A 21781-nucleotide genomic window follows, 5' to 3' on the forward strand; every position below is an offset into this window, starting at 1 on the left:
GGAGGTGGAGTTGGTATGGGAGTGTGTGTGGAGTGGGCAGGATAAGGTCATAAAGGGCCTGGCGAACCGTGTTAAGAAATTTTAAACTTTATCTCAAGGGTAGTGGGAAATCACTGAAGAGTTTTAAGATGGTGAGTTATGTAATTAGAAGTGCAGATGGGAAAATTTCCTCCAGCTTGGGGATGCGAGGATGGCCTGAGAACAGAGGCACCTGTAGTGATACCCAGGTGAGAGACATCCTAGCCTGGCTCGGACAGGGATTTGAGGCTAGAAGAAGGGGGTGGACAGAGTGGAGTTTGGGAGTAGGAGCTCTGTGAGCTTGCTACAGAAACTGAAGTGGGTTCCCTCGTGGCGAGTTAAATCAGACTCTCCACCAGAAGTAGTTCTCTCACAAAGTAAGGTATATTTGCAGCAAATAGACCATGAGGAATCATTTCCAGGGTCATGGCGTCCCTGAACGAAGGGAAGCAGGGACATTTATTTCGGATGGGGAATGAATATTCAAAAGGGAGCCGTGGGTATTCGCTTGCAGAGGCTCAGTTGGAAAACATGCTTCCACATACCCTGCAGGTTATGGTAATAAGGCCCAAGCTCCTCCTGGAGAGATCTTAGCGTTAAAAATAAGGCACAGGTCATAGGAGTAGCTCTTGTGGTGACGCTTGGTCTGGTTCAGGATGGCTGGGGATTGCATCTCCTTAACATAATGAAAGGAAAAAGAACAATTTGGAAAAACAGTTAACATCCAAGCCCACCCTTGAGTTCTTTGGGGTAACTAGTCGTTGAAGAGCTGGTGGAATGGGGAGAGGGAAGAGTCAAGTGCATGCCCAGGTTTCGGGAGGCACAGCTGCTACTCAATGAGAGGACGCCTAGGAGGTCTGTGGGGGAGGCCAGTGAGCTCAGTTTTGGACAGATTGAGTTCTAGGGTCCGCAGCACATCAAAGAAAAATGTCCGTTGGAAATGTACGTTTAAAGTTCAGAAAAGAGAGAGCGCCGTGAGTTGGATTCGGTGAGTCTCCCCCATACGAGGGTCATGGCAGCTGTGAGGTAATGAGACCGCCCAGTTAGGGGTGGGGACGTAGCGTGGGAGAAGAGGGCTTAGGGCAGAACCCTGAAGAGCAGCCTACAAAGGAGACCGAGGAGGAGCGGCCAGGGAGGTCGGAGGGAGCCTGCAAGAATGCGTTTCCAGGAGGGAACAGTTCCCGCTGTCCGATCCTGTGGACCTGGGGGATTTGGCAGCAAGAGCAGTTTCAGGGCCATGATGGCTGCTGGGCCCAGAGCAGAGGATGGAGGAGTGAGTGACAGGTGAGGAAGGAGTGACAGCACCTGCAGATGCTGGGCTTCTGCTGGCCTGTGTGGAGCCTTTGAGGGCTTTAGAAGAAGGTGTGCCCCCTGTGGGTGCACACAGTCCCTGGGTGTTTGATTGGTGGGTGGACCGTGGGTGAGAATTCAGTTCCCATATGCCACCTTAGCTGGTGCCCTTGTTTAGTGTGCCAGCTGCACTCCCCACGCATGGCGGCTTATGGTAGATGAGCAGTTCTCAATCCAGGACAGTTCTGCCACCCAGGGGATATTTGGCAATGTCTGAAGACATTAGTGGTTGTTACCACTGAACCAGGGCGAGTGGGTGCTACCATTTCTAGTGGGTAGAGGCCAGGGGTGCTGCTGAACACCTACAATTCCCAGGAGAGCCCTCACAGCAAAGAATTACCCGGCCCCAAATGTCAGTTGTGCAAAGACTAGGCAAACCTTGGTGGAGGTCCACCTTTCAGGGTCTTTGTGAAGAGGAGGGTATGGGAGGATGGTAGCTGAGGGTGGACCTGAGAACAGTGGCCTTAGACTTGGCCACAGTCTCATTTGTGGCAGTTTTCATCTTACCTCCCCACCCTCTGCCATGTAATTCTTATTCAGGTTGTAGCTTTTCAACTCTTTATTCTCCTGTAGCCATTTTCACTAGCCCATAAATACTGTACTGCAAAGTAGTCTTGCATCATGATTTCTGTTTCTGGGCACATTGTAAGACATCTGTGCTTTAACACCATTGATCGGGAAATTTCTATTTTGGCAACCAAGAGACGGACAGACGTTGCTGTGGCTGATCTAAAGGAGCCCATAATTCAGTGTCCGGTTGATAAGGCTTTAATGTGTGGTCGGTCAGCCCCTTGACTGTCAGGCTTGGAGAAACGACAGGAAGTATTTCTTGTCTTTGGAAATGAGCCTTGCTTCTGGCTCTGGGAAGAAAAGAGTACAAACGGTTCTCACCAGATAGGGTTGCAGCAGCTCTCCCAGCATTTTGGGAACAAATCAAGTCATTATCTCAACAATGTCAAAACTGTGTTCCCAGATCAGTTGTGGTTTGAAACATTTGGGGCTGATGAGGAGGAGAAGAGTTAATTAGCAGCTCCCTTGCCTGTTGTCCTTTTTCAGCCTTCTCAAGTTGCAGCGTGAGAGTCCCTCAGACACGCTGGCTGCTCGTTTGATTATCGGTGTTTTGCACGATACAAAAGGTTGCTTGCTAAATTTTGTGAGCCCCTCTAATGTGAGAGTGACAGTGTCCTGGGTCCAATGAACAAGAAAATTTACTGTCACGTATCATCAATGGGGAAGTGCTTGAATTCACAGAACAGCCTTGGAGAGTCCCGGGTAAGTTTGAAGAGCAAAGTTGCCTTTTCCGTTTTCTGAAATGTTTTGCCCTGCTACAGTGGGTAAATCTAAAGCCCCTGAAAGAAGGAAAACAAGCTTAATATTAAGTTTTGGCCAAGAGTATACAAGACAATGAGAATGTGTGAGTTAAGAACAGGAAGCGTCTTAATTTTAAAATGGTGGTCGGAGATGGAATAAACTGAGCTGCTGGCCATGTCGATGTAAGATATGCCTTGGTTGTGGGTGTTTTCTTTCTGACTTGATTACTGTAGATAGAGATGTATTTTAGGCCCCTTTCTATTATCTTTCATATGGTAGTTTAAAAAGATAGGACTGAGGACAAGAATTCTCTTGCTTCATGGTGAGTACCACTATACAGGTGGTGTAAGTGTGCTTTTTTGTATCTGTGTCCATATGGCCTAACTCAGTCCCCAACCCCACAAAATAAGAAAAGGCGCTGTGACTTTTAAATTTCTGTAGTGAGCTACCCCACGCCGTGAAAGGGGAAAGTGTTGGGCAGGAAACGGGAAGTTTTAGGGTAAAAAATGTTGATACAAAATCTCATTTCCAGTATCGCACAGTCTTTGATCATATAGTTAAGAGAGAGCGTGAGATCATCTCACATTTTTTTAGTTTTTCTAGTCAGGACTGTGGGAAATATTGGTAAACATTTATCCTGTTTTTACAGTTCTTCGTACTATGAAATTCATGATCTTTCTTCGTAACTACAATAGCATATGTTTATCTGTATAGTTAAGAGTTTGGCCAAATCCTTTTATTATGCTAAAAATTCTTGATAAAGGGGCTGGCCCCGTGGCCAAGTGGTTAAGTTCCCGCGCTCCGCTGCAGGCAGCCCAGTGTTTCGTTGGTTCGAATCCTGGGTGCGGACACGGCACTGCTCATCAAACCACGCTGAGGCAGCGTCCCACATGCCACAACTAGATGGACCCACAACGAAGAATATACAACTATGTACCGGGGGGCTTTGGGGAGAAAAAGGAAAAAAATAAAATCTTTAAAAAAAAAAATTCTTGATAATTCCTTGAGGAAAGGATATTTTTTATGGATAAGTAGTTAAGGGAAAGTAAGATAATTCTTGTACCTTCGTAGTATTGCCAGTCATTTTAAACCACATTGCAAGCCCTAGGTGAAAATGATTATGTTATTAAAGGTTTTCCTCAGTTCAGGCAAACAGCAGAAGATTTTCTAGGAAAAGATGCACACTCCTTTTTTAGTGCTATTTTAGTTGTTAACCCAGGAGGGCTTTCTAAAAGTTTGTCGGCAGTACACAGAGGGTCCCTGATGTTGTGACTGCTGCAGGTGAATTGGTTACTTCCTACGCTGTTAAACCCTCAGCAGCACGGATCGACACCCCGGCTGCTCTCTAGGACCCCTTCACAGTAAATAGCAAGGGTATTTGCCAAGAATGTTTGCAAAAAAAAAGAGAATGCAAACAAATCTATATTTATTTGAACAAACAGATATTCATGATTTAGATGAAAAAATCGAATAGGTGTAATATGAGGAAATTTTTATAAACAAATATCTCCCAGGGCTGGCCCTGTGGCCGAGTGGTTAAGTTTGCGTGCTCCACTTTGGCGGCCCAGGATTTTGCCAGTTCGGATCCTGGGCGCGGACGTGGCACCACTTGTAGGGCCATGCTGAGCGGGCGTCCCACACAGCACAACCAGAAGGACCTACAATTAGAATATGCATCTATGCACTGGGGGGCTTTGGGAAGAAGAAGGGAAAAAAAAAAAAAAAGGTTGGCAACAGATGTTATCTCAGCTGCCAATCTTTAAAAAAAAAAAAAAAATATCTCCCCCTCCTAACTCACTATGTATTTCTACGTTGGTATAGAAAAAAATATACATATAAATATATCCATATTAAAATGTTAACAGTGATAAAGTTTCTTTTGGAATTTTAGTAATTTAATTTAAACAATTTTTTCTGAATAGGATTTTAAAACATTTCATAAAGACCATGTTATATTTATGCAGTAAAAATAGAGGGGGAAGGTAAATATAAATATGTAATTGGCAGAAATTTTATAGTCTGGTTAAAGAGCTGTACCTTGCATGAAATGATGAGATTATGTAAAATTAGTTTTTTTCATTTTAATTCCACCAGTCATTCCAAGGAAGTTTCTTTTCTTTTTCCACTTATTCCACAGGAAAACGGCAGGAAAGGAAGCATATGTGAATTTTCAACTTTTCTTCTGTTTGATTTTACTTCTTCCTCTCTCTTACTTTGGTGGTTCTTATTCCAGGCCTCTTGTTCCAAACCTTCTACAGGGAGTGGAGACGACCTCATCAAAACCCTTCTGCAGGATCTGTCCCCCCGCTTCCTGCTCTGGGTGTGACTGCTGGCCACTTGCCTCCTAACACCCCACTCAGCCCTGTGGGAAAGCAGCGTTTTACTTAATAAACAGTGATTGTGCCTCATTCTGTGGCTGACTTAGTTCATTTTTTTTTTTTAAGATTTTATTTTTTTTCCTTTTTCTCCCCAAAGCCCCCCAGTACATAGTTGTATATTCTTCGTTGTGGGTCCTTCTAGTTGTGGCATGTGGGACGCCGCCTCAGCGTGGTTTGATGAGCAGTGCTGTGTCCGCACCCAGGATTCGAACCAACGAAACACTGGGCCGCCTGCAGTGGAGCGCGGGAACTTAACCACTTGGCCACGGGGCCAGCCCTGACTTAGTTCATTTTAAGGTTCTTCTGTTTATCAGTGAAGAGAATTGCCAAGGAGTTGATCATGACAGAATCAAACTAAACTGGTAGAGGAAAGCTTCATGGTGTGTGGTTTCTTTTTTTTTTCTTTTTTTTGCTGAGGAAGATTAGCCCTGAGCTAAGATCTGCTACCAATCCTCCTCTTTTTGCTGAGGAAGACTGGCCTCGAGCCAACATCCGTGCCCATTCTCCTCCACTTTATGTGGGATGCCTGCCACAGCATGGCTCGACAAATGATGTGCAGGTCTGCACCTGGGATCCGAACTGGCAAACCCCAGGCCACTGAACTGGAACATGCAAACCCAACTGCTGCGCCACCAGGCTGGCCCCGTGTGTGGGTTTTTTTTTTTTTTGCTGCTGAGGAAGATTAGCCCTGAGCTAACATCTGTGCCAGTCTTCCTCCAATTCATATGTGGGTCACTGCACAGCATGGTTGACGAGTGGTGTAGCTCTGTGCCTGGGATCTGAACACGTGAACCTGGGCTGCCAAAGTGGAGCATGCCGAACGTAACCACTATGCCACAGGGCCAGCCCCTCCATGGTGTTTGAAGACAATCTCTGTCTCATGTTCAGCAGTTTTCATTCCTTTAGGATAAAAGGCTAGGCAGTCCTTAGGAAGGACTGTTTTTGCTTCCTTTTCCTTTTCTGTCCCAGGCAGCTGTCTCGGCACACAGCTTCACGTTGGGTGCAAGCTGGCTTCCACAAGCCCCAGGCTCCTTGTGGGGGTGTGAGAGAGAAGCCATCCCACTCCTCGCTCCACTCGAGCCACCTGGCTCCTTTGTTTCTTTCTCCTCCTTGTCCTCTGGGGCACAAGCGGCAGTGACTCCATGACACAGGAACTCAGAAGCTGGTGAATAAATCCCCGGGCAGGTGGCTGTCTATTGTCTGAATGGAGGAAGCGAGCAGGGTTCTTCCCAGGACTGCTTTCATCTTCGGATAGCTTCTAGAGGACAGAATGATCCTTGACTGGGGCTGGGGGATTGCACACACGGAGTCCTGGGGTCAGAAGGTTCTGGGGAGGACCTCCTTGGTGGGCTCGGTCTTTTCTCTCCACACAACTGAGTCCTTCCTGGACTGAGGACCTGCCTTCTGTTGGGGGCATGTCTGGAATGTCAGCGGTCTCAATACCTCTGCACTGGAGGCAGGTATTCAGAATAAGGAGTTCCTATCTGGAAAAAAAAAAAAAAACCGCACACATTGCAGGTGGGATAAATAAGCAGACCTAATCTGTGGTAGGTGCCCCCTGAGGTCGTAATTTTTAATATCTTTTTAGCTATTGGTAATTCTAAAGAGATGCTCTGATCTTTAACTGGGTTTTATGATGGCCGTTAGAGTATTTATTACCAAAAAACCACTCTTATTATTTAATAACATGGTGCTCTTCACCCGTTCCTCCCATCCAAAGGTAAGGCTGACTGCGGATCTTTAACAATCTCTTCCTTCGGGCTGAGCAGCAGGAACAGATAAATCATCTCAAAACACCACCAACAGAAAGTGATCTGGACTCCTTTATTGGATTAAATTCTCTCGGAAGTGAGAGGCGGTGACTAGCAGCCTGAGCAAATATACAAGCTCCCAAATCTAGGGCTTTGGGGTTGAGGGAGAGAAGGGGGTTCATTATAGAAAGGTCCAGCAGTCACCCATTCCATTTCATCCAATTTCTTATGCCATTCTTTGCCTGAACTATCTTTTGACTTTATTCAACCCTTCTGCCCCTTTTCCCAGCCTCTAGAATAATTTCCTGACCTATGCTTAAAGGTTTCTCCAGGATAATGTAGCTCTAGGAGTCTGTAAATCCAGCCCCCTTTCTGCCACATCGCTGCCTCCCATCTGGAGAGGAGCTGGGCGAGGGAGAGGCAGGGAGAGCTGGAAAGGAGACGGGGGCCGGGGGAGACAGCAGGGCTGGAGAATGGAAGGAAGGGGAAGACAGCAGGGCTGGAGAATGGAAGGAAGGGGAAGACAGCAGGGCTGGAGAATGGAAGGAAGGGGAAGAAGGACGGGACAGGAAGCGGATGGCAATTCATGGCTCATACCACATGTGTGGCTTGGTATAACCCCAGTGGTGATAGAAGACCATTCCCAAGGGCTTTTCCTGGGAAAAATAAAGGCAGAAAGATAAGGTGAGAAGAATGAAGGCAGGCCACAGGGGCAAGAGGAAAAGAGACAGATGTGCCTATTTCCCTCTTTTATCCAGGTTGACTAGATGGGACCTAGAGTCCTAACCCATGCTGGTATTTAATACCAGATGCAGTAGACTAGGTAACTTGGTTTTATAAGCATGATTCCCAGAATTTTGAATCTGAAGTCAACCGTCTGTTTAAATTCGGAGGATCCAGAGTTGTTTTTCAGCTCTTACCTGATTCTGCTTTTGGAAACCAGAAAGATGCTGAAAGAATTTACTTTCTCATCCCGATGATACTGTATGTCTGAAAACCCAAGTGATCCAAAAGTGCCTTTACCTCTTAACTCGACCAAGTTAGGCGGTCGCTCTGATTGGCCGAAACAGTGCCCGGAGAACTGTCTATACCGATCACTCTCAACTGTGCCTTAGACCCAGCACTTAGTACTAGAAATGCAGCAGTGAAGAGACACGATCCCTGCCTACACAGAGCTTGCAATCTAGTTGTGTAGACTGGTATTTAACAGAAAATTACAAAAGAACAATGCAATTATAATTGTGACAAGAGTTACAAAAATTAAGTAAGGTGTGTAACAGGAGGATCTAATCTAACCTGGGCTGGGAGGGCTTTCCCAAGAAGTGACTTGAAACCTGAAGGACTAATAGAATTGGCTAGGTGAGAGTTGGGAGTGGATGCTTCCAGAGGGGAACAGTGGTGGAACAGCATGTGCAAAGGCCCTGAGGTAGAAAGGGGGCTTTAGCTTGTTTGAGGAACAAGTTAGAATCCTGTGACTGTTGAAGGAGAATGGACAGGAGGAGGACAAAAGTAGAAGCAGGAAGATCAATTAGGAAGCTCAAGGACTTGCCCAAGGTCAGTTAGCTGGTGCATGGCCAAGCCAGGACTCAGACCCAGGTCTGTATGAAGATAAAGGCATCATCTCCTCAGCATTTGTTAAACTGTATTTGGTACTGATATTGATGTCAACTCAGAACATATTCAAAAGATTCTTAAGTGACAGGAAAGGAAGGGGAGTACTCATTTGAATGAACTGACAGAAAATTGGAATTTTGCCTGCCTTCCACTTCAGCCTTGCCAAAATGTAATTTTTTTAATTCATCCAATCACATTCTTGACTAATCTGCTCAAGTCTGTACTATGCCTTGGCTTTTACCCCCATAGCAATTTAGGGCTCTTTAAAGAAAATATTCTGAGATGTTTTCTCTTGATCAGGGTGTTTGCGGTTAGATGTGGTATACACGACTTGTGTTGCAGAGTGAGCTGTTTTTCTGCCTTGGGATCTTTTGTTACGAATGAATGTGGTTGTAATTTTGTCACCTTTATTTAAAAAAATCATTTATCAGGTGCTTTTGGATAGACAGTGATTTAGATGTTTACAATCTCTACTTTGTAGAGACTTAAGTACGTTCAGAAGTATTTAAAATTGAACCGTTCTGTTGACTGACACTGATACAGTTACTCTCCTGCATCGAGGGCTGCTTTGTGCCAGGCACTCTGCTTTCAACATCTTTGATTCTCACGACTTCCCCGTGATGAAGGTTGTACTGTAATTTTCATTTTACATTTGGGGAAACTGAGGCTTGAAGCAGCCACATGAGGTTTCCATGGCACCCACGTGGGAAGTGACAGAGCTGAGACGGAACGTGTGCCTTCCCAGGGTCCCTGCTCCTTAGCCCCTTGCAGCTCTGGTTTCGGAGTCAAGTTTAACAGTTGTCACCTCAGATGCTGAGAACTGGTGTAACAGGAGGTTGCGTAAATTCGAGCAGTGTAATGAAATATTTTCTTATAAACTATTGTAAGGATTTTGTTCCACAGACGTCCTATGAGGAAAAGGAAGCTAGTCACTAAGTTTCACTTTCCTGGCTCTCTTACACTGAGCTTTTGGTAAATTCAAAGCTTCCGTCTGTTGGAATGTACTTTCCTAGGAATACTGGAAGATCAATGAATTACTCTTAGTGGGTTTAATGGAAATTAAACCCACATATAATGGCAGTCTCAGTGAATGATCACATTAAAAATGTCATTCATGGCAGTGGTTCTCAAACTTTAGTGCTCATCCGAATACCCTCAGGGCTCTTTTAAGTCACAGATTGCTGGGCTGCACCCCCAGAAAAAGAGTTCCTCATTCGAGAGGTCTGGGACTGGTCTGAGAGTTTACATTTCTGACAAGTTCCCACATGCTGCTGCTGTTGCTGGCCTGGGGACCTCACCCCGAGAATCGCTAGTATGGAACAGTAGTAAGTGCTGATGAAGTTGGATGGGCCAGTAGCTAGTCCTTGAGAAAGCCATTTCCCAGTCTCAGACCTGTGACACCCACAACCCAAAGCAGGATGGCGTCCTGAGGTCCACCAGGGTCAAGGGTGGTATGGTGACTCCATGACACCATCACCCCTGTTGGGAAAACAGTGGGGTCCCCTGCCTCACCTTCCCCCACATCATGTACATGATGGCAGTTGACGTAGACAACTCAGGTGTACGATCTGTCAACTCTCCGATGATTAAACTCTTCCACTCTGCTAGGTGTGTGACAGTTGCGCACACTGCTAAATTAAATGAGTCAGATGAGTAAACATAAATCAGGGTGCAGAAACCAATTAGGTCAAATATTAATTCTAACGTGCATATTATGGGGATTGTCCTTACTCTGGGATGTTTCAGTGCCAGAAGCGTTGCTGGGTTTCCCCTCCTCTCCTTGCAGGGACCGAGAATGAGCTGTGATAACCTGAAAGTTTAAGATTCCTCTTTGGCTGGACGTTAAATCACACAGGCTGCTTTAGTAAGCCTTCAGAAATTCTTTCAGATGGACGTGTTCAGACTTGTGCTGGAATATGAAATATTTGATTTAACGAGATCTGTGGGTTCCCAGGGCATAAATATTTTTGAAAATATGTTTCTCAAAATACAATTAGGGAAAAATCCCTTTGAAATGCTAAAATTACCCTTTAGTGGTGATAAAGATGCTGACAAATGCTTCTATTTAAAAACGAAACCAAAACAAAACTTTTAGCCTTAATGATGTTATAATATCATTAACTTGTTTGTAGACAAACATCATTGGTCATATCTAAAATAATCATGAAACTTTCAGAGCCATGCTTGAGACAACTCCTTTTGAATCATATGACTCTAATTAAAACATTACTGCAAAGTTGATGGGGGGGAGCTTATTTCTTCTTTCTCTAAAGTCTCTGTTGGCGTAGTTTGGGGAGAAGAAACAAAAAATAGTAACTGAGTGTTTTAGTAAATCTTATTTTAAGGAGGAGGGAAAATTTTGGAGCCACTGCTAATGAACCTCAAACTTGAGACCGGGGCTGGCCCCATGGCTCAGTGGTTAAGTTCGTGTGCTCTGCTTCTGCGGCCCAGAGTTTCGCTGGTTCGGATCCTGGGCGTGGACATGGCACCGCTCATCAGGCCATGGTGAGGCGGTGTCCCACATAACAGAACTAGAAGGACCTACAACTAGAATGTACAACTATGTACTGGGGGGCTTTGGGGGGGAGAAGAAGAAGAAGAAGAAAAAAAAAGAAGATTGGCAACAGTAGTTAGCTCAGGTGCCAATCTTTAAACAAAAAAACCCCTGAGACAGATTAGAATTTGTTATTTAGCTTATCTTGTTTAATTTTCTTGTTTTTAATAGTGTGTATATTACTTAGATAAGGAATTGCTGTGAGTGTGCTGCAGGAAGAGAACTTCAATGTGTGTTTAGTGATTCCCAGGGAAGCATTTGGGAACCCTGGTTTCTTTTTCTTTTTCTTTCTAATTTCCTTTTTTTAAAAAAAAATTATTTTATTGAGGTCATAATGGTTTATAATATTGTGTAAATTTCAGGTGCACATTATTGTTTGTCAGTTTCTGTATACACTGCGTGGTGCTCACCACCAATAGTCTCATTTTATCCATCACTGTACATATGTGCCCCTTTACCCCTTATGCCCACCCCCCACCACCTTCCCCTCTGGTAACCACTCATCTGTTCTCTTTGTCCATGTGTTTGTTTATCTTCCACATGTGGGTGAAATCATATGGTGTTTGTCTTTCTCTGGCCTATTTCACTTAATGTAATACCCTCAAAGTCCGTCCATGTGGTTGCAAATGGGATGGTTTTGTCTTTTTTATGGCTGAGTAGTATTCCATTGTATATATATATACACACCACATCTTCTTTATCCATTCATCCGTTGATGGGCACTTGGGTTGCTTCCATGTCTTGGCTATTTTGAATAATGCTGCAATGAACATAGGATGCATGTCTCTTTGAATTGTTGATTTCAAGTTCTTTGGATAAATACCTACTAGTGGAATAGCTAGGTCATATAGTATTTCTATTTTTAATTTTTTGAGCCATCTCCCTGCTGTTTTCCACAGTGGCTTCACTAGTTTGCATTCCCGCCAGCGGTGTATGAGTGGGAACCCTGGTTTGTCAATTGTGGTCTCCTCTGATTGAGTGTGGGTTGAGTCTTGGGGTCTAGAATCAGCCAGGCCAGTTTCAGAATCCCAGTGCCAACAGTTACTAGATGTGACCTTAACAATATCATTTAACCATGAAGTCTCAGTTTCCACATCTGTAAAATAGGTATAATCATCTTATCAACCTCATGTGGTTGTAGAGGGCCTGGTTTAGTCATCTGTAATGTTAGCTATCATCCTGATAAATCCCATGGCCATATTCGTTTTCTTTTTGGGAGAAAAATAAAGTAGGGATTCTGAATATGTTGAGCAATCTGGATAAGAATGCAGAAAATAGAAATAGTTGCACCAATGTCATCTACCTTATATGGTATTTTAGGGTTATTTCATTTTGATCTCTTTGATGAAATAAAATATAAGCTTATATCCAAGATCATTTTAAAATTTTAGTATAATTTTTAAGATGCTACAGTGTAAAAAGGTGGTTATAAAACTAAGGTTTGGGAAATTAAATAAATTAGATACAGTGATGATAAGGTTTTCCCTTTTTTTTGTGTGTGAGGAAGATTGGCCCTGAGCTAACACCTGTGCCAATCTTCCTCTATTTTGTATGTGGTATGCCACTACAGCATGGCTTGTTGAGCGGAATGTAGGTCCGCACCTGGGATCTGAACCTGCGAATCCCAGGCCGCTGAAGCAGAGCACATGAACTTAACCACTGTGCCACAGGGCCAGCCCCAAGGTTTTCCTTTCTTTTTTTTTAAAGATTTTATTTTTTCCTTTTTCTCCCCAAAGCCCCCCAGTACATAGTTGTATATTCTTCGTTGTGGGTCCTTCTAGTTGTGGCATGTGGGACGCCGCCTCAGCGTGGTTTGATGAGCAGTGCCATGTCCACGCCCAGGATTCAAACCAACGAAACACTGGGCCGCCTGCAGCAGAGCACGCGAACTTAACCACTCGGCCACGGGGCCAGCCCCCCAAGATTTTCCTTTTTAATGGGTGTTTTTTTCATTACTCAATTGATCCAAAGTGGGATTTTAAAAATCTAATGTCATTGTTCCATTAAGGTAATTCAATCATTTATCCAATTACTGTCCTTACTCAAATTAAATTCTTAGTCCCTTTGGTGCTTTCTCTCTGGCTATTGTCCTGTTTCGTGACTTTTCAGAACAGTTTCAGTTTTATTTATTTTTCTATTTTTGTGAGCTAGGCGTCCAATTTAATTCTGAGCTCCTCCTCCCTTGTTCCAAGCTCACTTAGGACTCATTTCTCTGCTGTAGCCTCAACTGTGGTCTCAGCTAACGAGATGCCCCCTGGGGATGTTGTCTGGATTCTTCTTTGAATAAACCACTTGCAAAAAACCGTTTTTGGGGCAATCACAAAAATTTCAGTATGGACTGAATTCTCCATGATAAGAAATTATTGTTAATTTTGTTAGGGTTTGATAATGGCATGGTGGTTATGTTAAAAAACAATGTTCTCATCAGTTATAATAGGACGCTGAAATTCTTATGGGCAAAGAGACACATCATCTTCGTTTTGCTTTAAGATATTCCAGCAAAAGTAAAACAAAGTGAGAAAAGGAAGGGAAATACATAAAAAAGAGGGCAAAATGGTGAGGATTGTTGAAGCTCAGTGACGGGTACATTTGGATTCATTATAGTTTTTTCTTGACTTCTGTGTATTTTTAAAGTTTTCCATAATAAAAGGTTAAAAAAAAAAAAAGAAAGGAAAAACGACTGTGGAGTTTCAGGATCCTCCAGGTGTTTCTAAAGGCTCCTTGCGTGACAGTGGAGAAGAGTGTGAGAGGAGGCCCCGTTGCGAGGGGGCCGACACCTTTGAGAAGGTTAGAGGAATCAGAAAGGGCCTTAAGGCGGAGAGCAGCAGGAAAAGACGAGCCTGGGACTTGAAGTTGTTCTATGATATAAATAGGAGACCCCGAGGTAGCCAAACAGCTCATTCTGGGGAATGTGGGGATAGAGGAAAAATTGAGAGGAATCTCCCCTCTCCCCACTGTTACACATTTGATTCTCATTATTTGCCGTAATAGTGTTCTGTGAAGTGCCGTGAGCACCGAGTTAGTGAAAGCTGGACCATTGCTCCTGTGGAAAAAGAAATACAGGCTAAGGTTCCTGTGAGCTTTGGGTCATAATATTTTGCCCAGCTGATCAATGTGTAGGCTTGTTTCATGTGTGTCTCCAGTTGAAGACACCTTGTTGACTCTGTATTGTTGATTTGTTAACACTAAACTCAGGGCCAACAGCGCTGTAACTTATGTGTGAATGAGGCTCATCTAACGCACGTTTTTTTCTCCATTAGGGCACAGTGCAGCTTTCTTTAGGAACACTAGACAGCACTTGAGCACTATGCTTGAGGGCCATTTTAATCAACAAAATTCCAACAAAAGCATAAAAATGCAAAAAACATGGAACTAAATGATTGTGAACAGGACTGTTGTTTACAGTATGACAATATGAGAGCTGAAACAAGGAGGCAGAGTGTTGCCTTGGTTGACCTCAGCTGGGAATGTGTGCGTAGAGTGACTTAAGTATTTCACCACTCCGCACATGTCCATGAATGACCGTGAGTGTGGATTTTGGGGTTACAAATAAATTGTAGTGAGTAGGCCAATTTGCACATACAGAATCCGTGAATAATGAGGTTCTACTTTATTTTTAACAAGCCTTATTTGGGGAGCTTACCCATGGGCATTGAATGTTTTTTCCAAAGATTTGTCACCTTGTAAATTGTGTAGTCTGTTCTTATGATCTTAGACATTTATTCTCAACTCTCTAAAAATCAAAGGTAGTAGCTGTTTAGAATTTCTTGCAAGTATTTTTGCAGTAATATCCATTTAATTTTTTTGTGTGCTGAAGTTTTTAATTACACAGTCAACACTGTCATTCACTTCTGTGATTTCTTTGATTTTTCTCTGAGCTTAGACACCTCAAGGATGAGGAATTTTAATTGGAAAAGGCAAAACAATTGCAGGCAGAAGTGGATGGATGCCTAGGCTGAGGGAGGTGACCAAATACTTAGGTTCTTGAGTTTGAGTGTCCAGGCCCAATTTCATCATGTCTTAGGACACTTAAAAAGTCTCGCCAAAGGTAACCCATTTGAAAATGCTTTGTAAACTTGAAAATGCTGTCAAAAATAGAAGGGTATAATATTGTCTGATTTGTAGACTTCTCCTGACAGTCTTGGAGGACAAGAGAAAGGCTAAAAATACTAAAAAGACCTGCAGATGTTTTTCAGAAGTTGAAAACATTTTCTAAAATATAAAATGGGGGCTGGCTCCGTGGCCGAGTGGTTAAGTTCTCGCGCTCCGCTGCGTCGGCCCAGGGTTCAGATCCTGGGCACGGACATGGCACTGCTCGTCAGGCCACGTTGAGGTGGCGTCCCACATCCCACAACTAGAAAGACCTGCAGCTAAGATAGACAACTGTGTATGGGGGGCTTGGGGAGATAAAGCAGAAAAAAAAAAAAAAAATAGGCAACAGTTGTTAGCCCAGGTGCCAATCTTAAAAAAAAAAAAAATAAAATATAAAATAGATTTTTTTTCAGCTGTGGCCCAGAAAGCTTTAAGGCGATACCCTAGCAAAATTAGAGTCTTCTCAGGTTAAATATTTTTGTGGCTGTCTACCACATGCCCCATTCTTATTTTTATTACTGCCCTTCACACATACTGTGGTCCAGCCAGATAGCGTTATTCCCTCCTGCAGGCCAGTGCTTCCCTGTTCTGGAACTTTCTTAAAGCATTTGTCCCTTGTGTTGGAGTTGTTTGCGTGTGTGTCATCTCTCTCCCTCCTACAAGATAAGCTTCAGGTCTTATTCGTTGTTTTCTCTCTCATAGACCCTAGTTCAGCGTCTTCCAAAGAACAGCTGTGAAATAACCTTGGAATGGAATAAATAGAGGTAATCCTGTGATTACCTAGGAAAGAGGCAGTCCTTGCAAGAGGTTGGCATGGGTTTCCCAAGGACAGGTGTGTCCTAAATTAACCTTGTCTCCTTTCTATTTTGCTTTTTTATTTTATTTGTGTGTGTGTGTGTGTGAGGACAATTGGCCCTGAGCTAATATCTGTGCCAGTCTTCCTTTATTTTATGTGGGATGCCACCACAGCATGGCCTGATGAGCAGTGCTAGGTCTGTGCCCGGGATCTGAACCTGTGAACCCTGGGCCGCCGGAGTGGAGTGTATGAACTTAACCACTACACCACTGGGCCAGCCTCTCTTGTTTCCTTTTTAAATAGTTATTTATTGAAGAGAGTCTGAGTAATGTCGTTGTTAGGGGATATCAGAATAAAACCAGGAGTTTGACTGAGTTTCTTAGGATCCTTTTATGGATAAGTTGGAAAAATATGGACTTGCGTATAATAAGATACATAGATGTGTTGCATGTTGATTAACCATTTGATTTTGTGCAGTTGACTCCCTTGCCGGTGCTAGTCTGATTTTCCCATCACGGTCCCGTTAAGAAAGAGGAAAGTTAATAGTTTCTTGGTGGGTGCAGAGGAGCGGAAGGGGCAGGGCTTACTTCTGGGCAGGGGTGTCGGGAGATTGGGAAGCATAACCAGGAGCTAAACGTCTTTGGAGTCTCCTGCTTTTGCACAAAGATGAATCCACTTCGTATTTTATTTTTTAACATACCCATATTTGTTTTAATATAAGAATAAATTTTTGTAAAACAAAATGGTTTGAGTAGTCCTTCCAAAATGACATGGTATCCTAGCTTGAGGAAGTGGCCTTTGATAAAGGTGGATCAGCTTTGTGTCTGTCCCAGTCTTGGGAGGAAGCTAACCAATTGGATGTTAGAAATTAGGCCATGGGCTGGCCCGGTGGCGCAGCAGTTAAGTTTGCACTTTCCGCTTTGGTGGCCTGGGGTTCGCCAGTTCAGATCCCAGGTGCAGACATGGCACCGTGTGTCAAACCACGCTGAGGCAGGTGTCCCACATATAAAGTAGAGGAAGATGGGCACAGATGTGAGCTCGGGGACAGTCTTCCTCAGCAAAAAGAGGAGGATTGGCAGCAGATGTTAGCTCAGATCTAATCTTCCTCAAAAAAAAAAGTTAAAAAAAAAAATAAATTAGGCTGGAAAAAGGCTTCCAAAAGCTGAAGGGGATCAATGTGAACAAATGTACAATTAAGCTCTACTGAATGCAACTTCATTGTACCTAGAATAGAAAAAAAAAAAATTGTGTGTTTGTGGAATGGGGAGGCCTGGGTCAGTAGCAGATCTTGTTAAAAAGATTTAAAGTTTTAGCCAACCATTTGATGTGGTAGCTGTCTCCAGCAGCATTAATGTCACAGCGTTCAAGACAAAGGAGATAATGAGCCCATTGTTTTCTGCCTTGGTCAGGCTGCCTCTCGGGGCTTGCTTCCAGTTCTGAGCTCTACATTTTAAGAGGACAGGCCAGGGAGGTAAATGGACTAGAAACTTTCCCTAGCCAGGAAGAGTCGCAAGGCCTGTTGGGTGGAAAGGAGAGCAAACTTATTTCTCAGCTTCAGGGGCCAGAATGAGAACTTTCAGATACACACAAGGAGACCATTCTTTTCTATGTCAGTTAATTCAGGATCTTTTTTCTGTATATACACATAAAATAAGAATAATATATATACTATTTAGTAGTTACTTTTTTCACTAAATAGAGCATGTGCAGCACTTCATGTTAATATTTATAGATCTACATTATCTTTTTTTTTTTTTGAGGAAGATTAGCCCTGAGCTTACTGCTGCCAATCCTCCTCTTTTTGCTGAGGAAGACTCGCCCTGAGCTAACCTCCATGCCCATCTTCCTCTACTTTATACGTGGGATGCCTACCACAGCATGGCGTGCCAAGTGGTGCCATGTCCGCACCCGGGATCCGAACCGGTGAACCCCGGGCCGCCGAAGCAGAACATGCGCACTTAACTGCTGCGCCATCCAACCAGCCCTATATTATCATTTCCAGTGGCTGTATTGCATCCCATTCTATGAATGCATCCTTATTTCATAAAAACCATCCCTTACTGCTAGTCATTTTGGTTGTTTCCAATTTCTTAATAACATAAACAACAATCCTATGATGAACATCTTTGAAATACTTTTGTGTACTTGTCAATTTGTTTCCTTCAGACAAATTCTCAGAAGTAGGATGGCTACTATCAGGTCAAAGTTAGTCTTTTTTTTTTAAGGCTTTGGATACTTTGCCAGTTGCCTCACCAGCATGCCTGGCTGTACTAAAGAAGTTCGATTACCCCAAGTCAGAGGGGCTGTAGAAGGGATTTCGGCAGAGTTGTGTGGTGAACAGCGACCTAAGATTCCTTCAAAATGTCGTGAAAGTTTTTCATGGGACCAGGTGATTATTTGATCTAGAGATGTCGTGTTCAGTCTTACCGTGTCGGTCATAATATTGTAGCAAAGTGTTGTTAAAAGTCTGTAAGGGAAAGAAAAGAAGATTTCTGCCATCAGGAAGCGCTGTAGAAGTGAACTGGTGAAAGGAGGCACATCTCAGGCTGCGTCTCAGCCTCGAGACCTGTGGCTGGTAGCAGTCGGCAAATTAACCATTTTGTAACTCAGGTACAGCGAGCTTTCCCAAACTAAGTAAAATGCACTTTCTACACACTGCTCGAGCTGGGCAGCCTTTGCTTCTGGAGAGGATGGGGACAGGCAGAAAGCTGCTCTAGACCATGTTCCTAGTAGAGAGTTCCAAAGTGCTTTAGCATGTGTTCTATCTTCATGACCCAAAGCCCAGCTCCAGTGAGATGAGGTGGTGTATTGATCCATCAGGACAGTAGACTCCAGCTTCACTGCTGGGGAAGCCATTGACCCCTAAGCCTTAGTTTCTTTTCTTTTTTGTTCTCCCCCCCCTTTTTTTTTTGTGAGGAAGATTGGCCCTGAGCTGACATCTGTGCCCATCTTTCTGTATTTTATATGTAGGATGGCTGCAGTGTGTAGGTCCGTGCCCGGGATTGGAACCAGTGAACCCTGGGCCACAGAAGTGGAGCATGCGAAGTTTTTTGTTTGTTTGTTTTGTGAGGAAGATTGGTCCTGAGCTAACTTCTGTTGCCAATCTTCCCCTTGTTGCTTGAGGAAGGCTAGTGCTGAGCTAATGTCTGTGCCATTCTTCCTCCATTTTATGTGGGATGCCACCACAGCATGGCTTGACAAGCGCAGCTAGGTCTGCACCCAGGATCCAAACCTGCGAATCCCGGGCTGCCAAAGCAGAGCTCATGAACTTAACCACTACGCCACTGTGCAGGCCCAGAGCACGTGGACATAGCTGCTACTCCACCAGGCTGCCCAAACCTTAGTTTCTTAACCTGTAAAATGAGATGAATAATTATCGATTGTTAATAATTATCGATTATTCTAAAGGAGTTATTGTGAGGATTACATGAGATGATATACAGGATAGTACTTTATAATCTGTAAAACGCTACACAAATATTAGCTGTCACTGTCAGCTAACGGAACTTTCAGCTTTAATCTTTCTAATGGGTGAAGGAGCTAGTGAGCTTCATCAAGGAAGAAATTGGGTCTGATTTTGCTTGATTTTTTTCTTCTTAATATTTGGCTCATAGTTTCAACTCACTAAATATTTGTTGAATGAATGCAAGAAAATATTTGTGGAATATAGGCTGAGCTGGCATAGAACAGCATTTTTTCCCTTGAAAACATGTGCTTCTCATCTTTGTGGAATAAGTACTATTTTTCATATCTTACCAACAAGGAAACTGAGATCCGTTGATCCTTAGGTCACTCTGACATCCAGATCCTGCATTTTCGGGTAATTTCTAATCACATGGAAAAGGGATTACTTCGAATACTTTGTTTGGTGGTTGAAGGTAAGAGATGAACCAAGCCTATACTACAGGCTCGTTTACTATATAGTACTTGTGTACTGTAGCTCTGTTGTGTGAAACCATTTAAAGCAAACTGATGAAATATTTTGTCAGACTTTATTTTTATTTACTTACTGATGATTAATAGAAAAAAAAATTTGTATGTTTGTTTTATATATAGCCCTCACTGAAGTCTCTGTTGCCAGGAAGGTAATTCTGTTATCGTCGTCCCTAATATGGCAACTTTGCCCATATTTCTGTTCTTTGTGCATTGTGTTTGGTCTTAAAGTGTGACTATTCCATTAACTGGGAGCTCTGAATAGCCATTGTGTAACTGGAGTGACATTCTGTCTGTGTCAGTTCCATGCATTGTGTTTGCGAATAAACGTGCTGTTTTATTTCTGATGAGACTTCTCTCATTGCCACTAATGATATGATGTTATTGAAAAGATAAGCCTATGAATAAACTTCGTAAGTACCTTGCATTGTTGAAACATATCTTTCGGTTTAGGATTACCTGATTATATATATGTTTCCATATTTTCAAATGGGCAATAGAACCATCAGTGTCTTATCCTTGGTCTTTAGGTGAGAAGTGTCAGTGAAATTGAATCCAGAGTTACGTGTTCCATGTGCGTGTTGCTAGGGAGAGATTCTGTCTTTTTTGTTTGTTTTTTGGGTTTTTAAAATCGGAATTTCAAATTAGACTATGGACCAGAAATGCTTCAAGACCCTGACTCAGCCAATTCACTTCAGCCCCGGTAGTTTGTTTGATCACTAGAAAGTGGTGTAAAACACCCAGACTAGTGCAGGGTACTCATACATGCTAAACAAACATTTATTGGAGACCTGATAAAAATCACAGGTTCTCTTCTTTTCTTATCTGTAACACTTCATGGTCTGTGCGCTCCTGGGGAAAGGGTCTGTGTTTTACTCATTCCTTGGCATCCTAACTTCTCACCTCTGCCTCCTGGTGTAATAAAATTTGCACTTTCTGTGTCAAAGTGAAAGTCTTTAAACTTTTTTGACTAGGTGCCCCTGGTCATGTAAAACACATGTAAGCACATGTCCTCAAAATAGACACTTATTTATAAATTATATACATGTACGTATCTATATTGAGGCTATGTGCTTAGATTGTTTCATACTGATAATATAATGTAAAACACATATAATAGCAATGTTGAAATAAGAGAGATGAAAAGAAGTTTTTCAAATGTATTGATAACCACGATGGCTTCGTATTAATGTTAGCTACTATCTAAAAAGGTACACTAGATGCTTATTTCTGCTCATTCCTGCTTTTGGCCTCTTCATAATCTGGGCTTGCACCCAGCTCTGGCTTTTCATGGCTCCCCTCCCACCTCCTAACCCCCTTCCAGCACGTGCCCCTGCTAACTGCTTATCTCTATGCTTAATTCAAATTCTTGAGAGTCAGGCTCTCATTTACCCAGTTCGCCTCATCACATCAGGTCAACTTATGTGAATCTCTTTGATAAACACAGTTGTTTTGGCTTCTCTTGGAAAGTCACTCTGTTCCCCTCAGGTGGCCAGGGCACGTTGGAGACAAAGTCACTGGACACAAACATGGCTGCTCAGGCAGCAAGGAGTGTGAGTATGACAGCTTCACTGAAAAGGGTCCTGAGAGGCTGGAATGGAGCCTTACTCTTACACAAATGTGTCTCTGGGTCTAGAAGAGACATTGAAGTCCGACTCCCTGTTTTTCCATTGCAAATCCATGCCTATATCCTTTTAAAGACCACTAGGCATATTAGACAATGTTTTTTGTAATTTAAGTAAACGAGAGAGCTGGAGACCGTTTACTCCTGTAAAGAACTTCCCCACCCACCTATCTACCCATCCACCTTTCCTGTCTAGTTACTACTGGGGAGAAAAGGGCAGCAGCTTCCATCTTTAAGACTTAACCCATAGTTCTTGCAATGGGGAAGAATGGTTTTAGGTTTGCTCCCGTTTAGCCTCATACAGACAGGAGTTTAAAGATTGCTTCTGCAGAACACAGCTCCCTTATTCTAAGTCCCTTC

At 43.2% G+C, this 21781-nt stretch overlaps 1 protein-coding gene across 4 annotated transcripts in view; it reads left to right on the forward strand.

Moving 5' to 3' along the window:
- KANK1 (KN motif and ankyrin repeat domains 1) overlaps window positions 1-21781 on the forward strand; it is a 198044-nt gene that overhangs the window by 35116 nt on the left and 141147 nt on the right. For 2 of the 4 annotated variants that reach the window (XM_070495984.1, XM_070495987.1), the window contains exon 1: window positions 2441-2640. The exons of the other annotated variants lie outside the window; for them this stretch is intronic. The gene's annotated coding sequence lies outside the window, so the exon portion shown is untranslated. Of the gene's footprint in view, window positions 1-2440; window positions 2641-21781 lie in introns of those variants that run through there. 4 annotated transcript variants of the gene reach the window in all.

Source organism: Equus asinus, chromosome 23 (assembly GCF_041296235.1).
Source record: "Equus asinus isolate D_3611 breed Donkey chromosome 23, EquAss-T2T_v2, whole genome shotgun sequence".
Taxonomy (NCBI): domain Eukaryota; kingdom Metazoa; phylum Chordata; class Mammalia; order Perissodactyla; family Equidae; genus Equus; species Equus asinus.